This window comes from Notothenia coriiceps, unplaced genomic scaffold (assembly GCF_000735185.1).
Source record: "Notothenia coriiceps isolate Sejong01 unplaced genomic scaffold, NC01 NC01_scaffold00027656, whole genome shotgun sequence".
NCBI classification, from domain to species: Eukaryota; Metazoa; Chordata; class Actinopteri; order Perciformes; family Nototheniidae; genus Notothenia; species Notothenia coriiceps.
The window spans coordinates 72,830-79,390 of record NW_011360357.1 but is presented as its reverse complement, the minus strand read 5'-3'; the positions used below and the strand labels follow the sequence as shown (position 1 = coordinate 79,390).

Sequence of the window (6,561 nt, the reverse complement as noted above, 5' to 3'; positions counted from 1 at the left end):
TTCTCTTTATAATACGTTTAATTATTATACATCAATGTTTGAACAGAGGCACAGCAAGATGGCGGTCGCAGAGTACAAGGTTTCCAGCGTTCCACACTCAACATTTTGAACGTTATGAGTGCACCATCAGGGTCCTCGTAGCTCATTTCCCCATTGGTGCACTCAAAATAGCAAATGTAAGTACGGGAGTACGCAAACTGAGAGAGAGCATCTATTTACAGTACCAGGACAGTAGGAGTAAGACATGTTTCTGATGTTCAAGAAATCAGTGGACAGTAATAAGCCCCTCTAGTTTTGGTGCTTGTTTCTGCAAATGTGACTTTACAAACACGTAGGGCAAAACAGGAGTTTATTAGGCACAACTCATGGGTGTTTGTTTTTGCTTTTGGTTTTCCTTTACTGCTTAGCTGTCTATTTTGGTTGAAGCACAGTGTGTAAAACTGTAATCTCCTGACAGTATTCTTCACAGCTTTGCCTCTCTAACTTAGCCAATGTGTGTCGTTGCTTCTTGCAGCTATACAGTAGAAGTTTGAAACAAAGTAATCAGAAACCGTTTTATTGCCAAAGTGTTCACATTAAAATGGCTTGGGGGTGTCACTGCTGAAATGTAACAATGATTCAATTACTGCAGAGAAAATAGAAATAAAATCATGAAATCCTATCTGTGTTTTAAGATTAAATGAAATGCATCGAATGGAAACATCACAGAATAGTTCTAGGATACCGGTCATCTCCTCCTTTATGCATTACACATTTTGGAAATTCAGAAATCATCACCTGTTAGTCAGTGAACACAACGCTCACAAAGTTTGCCGCGTCAGTGTTGGTGCACACCTTCACTCCACACACACTCTGTACACGGGGAGGAAGTGAGATAGAGAGAGAAAACCCCTTTCGTCTCCTCTCTCTCTGTTTGACTAAAGGGAAAAGGTGGGTGGTTTGAGAGGTGCATCACCTCTCACTCCCCTCTTATCAGGACTGTCTCCTGTGATGCACATGCAGAAGGGAAAATGTCCTCAGGTAGATTTCAAATTCTGAAGAACTTTCCTCTTCTGGCTGCCATCAAGGAACCCCTGATAATCTGATAATCTGTGGTGTGTGTGTGTGCGTGTGTTTGTGGTCATGTGTGCCGGTTAGCATGTGTGAATAAGCCTTACTATGAGTTAAAGGGGACAGCGTGTCAGAATGAAAATGTGTGCAAAGATAGATATACAATAATGCATCAATGTAGACCGAATGTTTTTCCGTATGACTTTGTTAAGGGTGATTTGTATTTAATGGCTAACATCACTTGATAGTGTTTTATAGAATAGTTTTAAGACATTAACAAGACCATTTTTTGGGTTACTAAGTAGCAAAACATTGACTTGATCCTCCACCAGCCTTTCAGCTCCATTTTGTTGAGAGATTTAAACTTTATTGGTGTCCATTGATTGATGATTATACTTTCTGAAAACATCCTAGTGTCTGGTAGTGTATCAAAATACACTCATATACAGTATAAGAGTTTATTAACACCAACAACTTGGAAAGGTCTTTCTGAGAAGTTGAGCTTAAAAGAATAAAAAGATAACATGCTGGAGGAAAGGAGAGACCAACCAAAGGCATTTAAAAAACAACAACACAACAACCTTTAAACGATTAGTTAAACGTGTGAAACCTTTAAAGGGGCCATGTCATGCTTTGGGGGGTTTTCCATTTGCTGTAATGTTGTTGTGTTGTATAGGTTTTGTGCAAAATCCCAAAGTTCTCTCCAGAGGAAGTTTCTCTTAACCCTCCTATTGTCTTCGTTCTCCCCCCTTACTTTGGTGTTCACGGTCAAATTTGACCGGTCCTGTTTTAACTGCTATTACATTAACACAAAAACGATTAATCATCACCACATTTCATTTAACACCCTTTCAAACTGTACTTATTGTATCAGACTACTGGTATACATGAACAACTGCAGTAAATATACAAAGAACAGACACTGAACAAGTATTGCATGTGCCAGTTGAGATCCATGTGGGGGGATGGGCACATAAGAGCGGGAAATGTGTCAAATTGTTGTGTGTGTGTTTGTGAGTGCCAAGTGTGATTCACAAGGGGGGATTGGGCACATAAGGGGGGGAACACATCTAGTGTGTGTGTGTGTGTGTGTGTGTGTGTGCGTGCGTGCGTGCGTGCGTGCGTGTGTGTGTGTGCGTGTTTTATCTGATCTGGATGGTTACTAATTCCTTTTCTTTATGGCGGTCATTTTTGACCGGGAACACCATGGGTGTTACAAAGTTGACTAAATCATCCAAAATTCAATGAAAGTGGTGATCAGCAATTTATATGTTCAAATGTCTACTGTGAAGGATATCATAAAGTCTTAATGCAATCGAATGTAAAACAAAAAAGTGATGAATTATGAAAGTAGTAAATCGGTCAGATTTGACCCGAAGACAACAGGAGGGTTAAGAATTCAAACATGTCACATGAGAGGCACACAATACAAGTATGAACCTGAACATTAGCATTTTAGGAAATGGTTGGCTTATTATAAAGTAGAACTCGATGTTGTCTCATGCAATCCTGACCAACGTGTTCTTCTGTCTTTAAGTTATTAGGTGTTTATCTCTCCACACGCTAAAACAAAGTTATTTAATGGTGGACAAATGTAATCTTTCATGTCATCAAAAAGGCACTAAAAACAGGTTCAAAGTCACTTGATAACAGAGAAAAGTTCAGCAGTCTTTTTCAGGATATTGTATACAAACTAATTCTGTATATTAAAAAAAAAAAGACGCCATGTCTACAGGTTGAATTATCTTAAAGTAAAGCAGCTTTAAAACACTTTTGCCAAGTTTCAGTACGTGGTCTCATGTGCCTCTGAGAGCTCGATCTTTTTTCTCTGAATTGAGTGAAACGTTTCTGATGTGAGGCCTGCTTTCTGTGATGAGTACAGCTCTCGGTCAGGGTGCAAACATGTTCACAGTGAGAGTCGCTTTGTGGTCAGCCGGAGCGTTAAACGCAGAGAGAACTGTGACTGATGAGAGGCTGCAGGCACACGGGGTGTGTGTGGGGGGGGTAAGAACAGTTTCTGTCGCAACACAGAGAACTGCTGCGTTGCAACATTTTATAACTGAATTTCTTTTAAGTTTTCCACTTAAAATCTGAGAAGCGTTTTCTTTTCAGTCACACGTTATAAAACACTTCTCATTTGGTTTGTTGGAAGTGTCTGTCGTGTTCCTAAGGTCTTGTTCTTGTTCCTCGAGTTAATTCCTCTGTGTTTTATTATTTTTCCCTTCAAAGGTCTGTAGGCTATTCACCTCGACGGTGTATTAGGCAAGGCAAGTTTATTTATACAGCACCTTTCAACACAAGGCAATTCAAAGTGCTTTACACAAATGAAAGACATTAAGAGCATTTAGAAACATATTATAAAATCGCATTTAAAAGCAAAGACACATGAATTCAAGTTCCAGTGCCTTTGTAGGTAAGAAAGTATTAACTACGAAGCAAGGAGAGGGGAGTAATATTCACAGAATTAAGTCATATGTTTAAGGAAAAAAACTACCGTGCTCCCGGATAAATGCGGTACATTTGCGAGAACCCCCCCCTCACAATTTGTATATAGATTCTATGAGATTAGTCATTTCGTTTTTTGTCAAGGAACTAAAGGGCTTTACTTTGCGAGGTTCCCATTTGGAATGTTGCACTGCGCCTGATATAAAACAATTTGTTTACTACAACATATAAAACCTCTGAAGGAGGAAGTAAAATGCTTCCGCTAATAAAGATATTTTGTCGTAAAATAAAATGGTATTACAGGTTTTATAGACTTCTCTTTATTTTCAACAGATCTCAATCCCGGTGACAAATAGACCGGCTACTAGAATATTCATGAGGTGAGTATTGTTGTGAGTTAATACTGTAAGTGTTACGTTTCTTATATAATTTATTCAGGACACCTGGACCTATAGGTCAAATCATTTCTTGTTTATTGGTAAGTGTTTTTGTACTGTATCTAACTTTCATAACCCCTGCTATCATTGCACACTATGTTGGTTTTGACTCAAAGTATTAGTTAGTAGTTCAGGGTGTGTTTACCATGCCTTAACACAAACAAACAAATAAAATGCATGTCTGTTACTGTAATATTTACAAGTGTGTGTGTGTGTGTGTGTGTGTGTGTGTGTGTGTGTGTGTGTGTGTGTGTGTGTGTGTGTGTGTGTGGCCTAGTATTACAATAATTGTGGGGACCTAAATCTGTTTATACAGTCACGTGTGGGGACTCGCCTCCCTTATGGGGACAAAATGGAGGTCCCCATAAGTGGANCATATTTGATCAAAAAAAATCCCACTTTCCCCTGAACCAATCCCAATCCGTACACAACTAATTAACCAATTCACAATCCTATTCGGAGGTCCCTTACGTACATGTCCAGTTACATTACAGGGGCTTCCTACATATGTACCATACACACACACACACACCCTCTCTCTCTCGCTCGCTCTCTCTCTCTCTCTCTCTTACTCTCTCGTCGTCCCCCCGCCCGATTGTGTATGACCGTACTCTTTGTAGACAAGAGACAGAGACGTCGAGTCTCCGAGGGTTGTCTAGTGCGTTGTTGTGTGCTAAAGACGGGCGAGTACTACCGGGCTACGGCTGCTGAAACCTGGCCCTAGAAGCGGGAGGACTGCCGGCCACTCACGACGGACAAAAGGACCTTTAGACGAGAGGAGAGAGGCCCCAAGAACACAAGACGACCTCCTCATTGTACTGAGTCATTTTTAATGGGTCCTGTGTTTCCAGTTGCATGATTATGTTGTTTCATGAAGTCTGTCATTTTCAGGAAAGTGTATAATGTTTCCCACACTTCGTCCAGTTTATAATATTCGAAGTACGGCCACACAAATGTTAAGAAACATCGCACGTGTTTCATGTTGGTTTGTTGCCATGAAAAATGATAATTTATGACTTGAATTGTAATGTTAATCATGAAAAATGAAATTTATGAAAATGAATTCATGAAAATAAATTCATGAAATAAAATTCATGACTTTGAATTGTAATGATGTAGTCAGTCATGAAAATGAAGTTCATGGAATAGATTGTAAAATGACGTGTTAATCATGAAAAACGAAATTCATGACAAATACATGTATAAAATGACGTGATAGTTATGAAATTGACATGTAATAAATTGATACTTAATTTTGATATTTGGTGTAACATCGACCGTGTCAGTCATGAAAATGAACTTCAATGAAATTGACGTGTATTTCATGAAACTGGTGTAAAAATGAATAAATGGAAATGCATCCCGGATCAAAAATGATGGTAAAATGAAAAGTTGCACATGTAAGTCATTCTTTCAAGACTAAAGTATAGTAGAGTACCCGATTCGTCATTTTTCATGTGTCCATAAGAGCCTGCTACTGTCATGAGTTACAAAACCGTCATTTAGACAGACTAGTCGACGAAGTCACACTCATGAACATGAAAAAGATTACATAAATGGAATATAATGTAGAGTCCCATTTTGTACCATGTCGAAAATCATGACAGTCACGTGTGGGGACTCGCTTCCCTTATGGGGACAAAGTGGAGGTCCCCATAAGGGGAATCATTAATTTTAGGGCGAAGACTTGGTTAGGGTTAGGTTTAGGGTTAGGCATGTGTTGGTTATGGTTCAGGTTAGGATAAGTCTCCAGGAAATGCATGTAAGTCAATGTAATGTCCCCTGAAGTGATGTATACATGGTGTGTGTGGTGTGTGTGTGTGTGTGTGTGTGTGTGTGTGTGTGTGTGTGTGTGTGTGTGTGTGTGTTGATTTCAAATGAATATTAATCATCTGTCTTTTCTGTTTCCTACAGTTGAGACGTTGAAAGCTAACAGCAAGAGGTAAAACATATTACTTTATACAGCGTTTGTGTTGTCAAATTAATTACAAATGATGATGTCGTTCACTTCCTCCTCCCACCTGCAGTGTTATGACTTCCTGCGGTCTCCTCTTCGGGACCGGTTTGCATGTCGGGGTTGAGTGGGTGCGAGGTGAAAATGCAATCGGTTCACGTATCTGTCATATTGCATGATAGTTTATTTGTTAGATTAATTCTGCATACATGAACATAAAATGCTTCGTTATTTCAGAAGCACTTGTGGAGCTGGAACGAGGAGATTTTCAGTGATTTAGAAAAGGGAGTTTGATATTACCGTAAGTGCACAGGAAGAACCACAGGGAGTGGGTGGGGGATCGCCTCCTCTGGTCCGCTCCCCTGTCACCGCAGCAGGAATGACACTGATGGGTTTTAATGCTTGATGAATTGTCACTGTCGTCATTACAGAAATAGAACCATCTAATAAATACTTAAAATCTAATTGTAGGACTCGGCTCATGATTGATCTACCAAAATCCAACTATTTGAATAACAACTAAAACTGGGGACAGCTGCAGGATGGGAAACTCCCATTATTATTATTGTTGTTGTTGTTGTTTGTTGTATTATACATGACACTTATATAGCGCTTTTTTTTTAAAACTCAAAGACGCTTTGACAGAGAGTAAAACAAAAAACGAAGAAAAGGGTT

The 6,561-nt window shown here is 39.3% G+C and overlaps 1 long non-coding RNA gene across 1 annotated transcript; it reads left to right on the top strand.

The window, feature by feature from the left end:
- Positions 1 to 5,843: 5,843 nt before the first annotated feature.
- LOC104957744 (uncharacterized) lies at positions 5,844 to 6,291 on the top strand. The gene is made up of 3 exons (XR_799694.1): positions 5,844 to 5,874; positions 5,960 to 6,024; positions 6,124 to 6,291. It is a non-coding gene; the product is annotated as an uncharacterized lncRNA (long non-coding RNA).
- Positions 6,292 to 6,561: the final 270 nt, after the last annotated feature.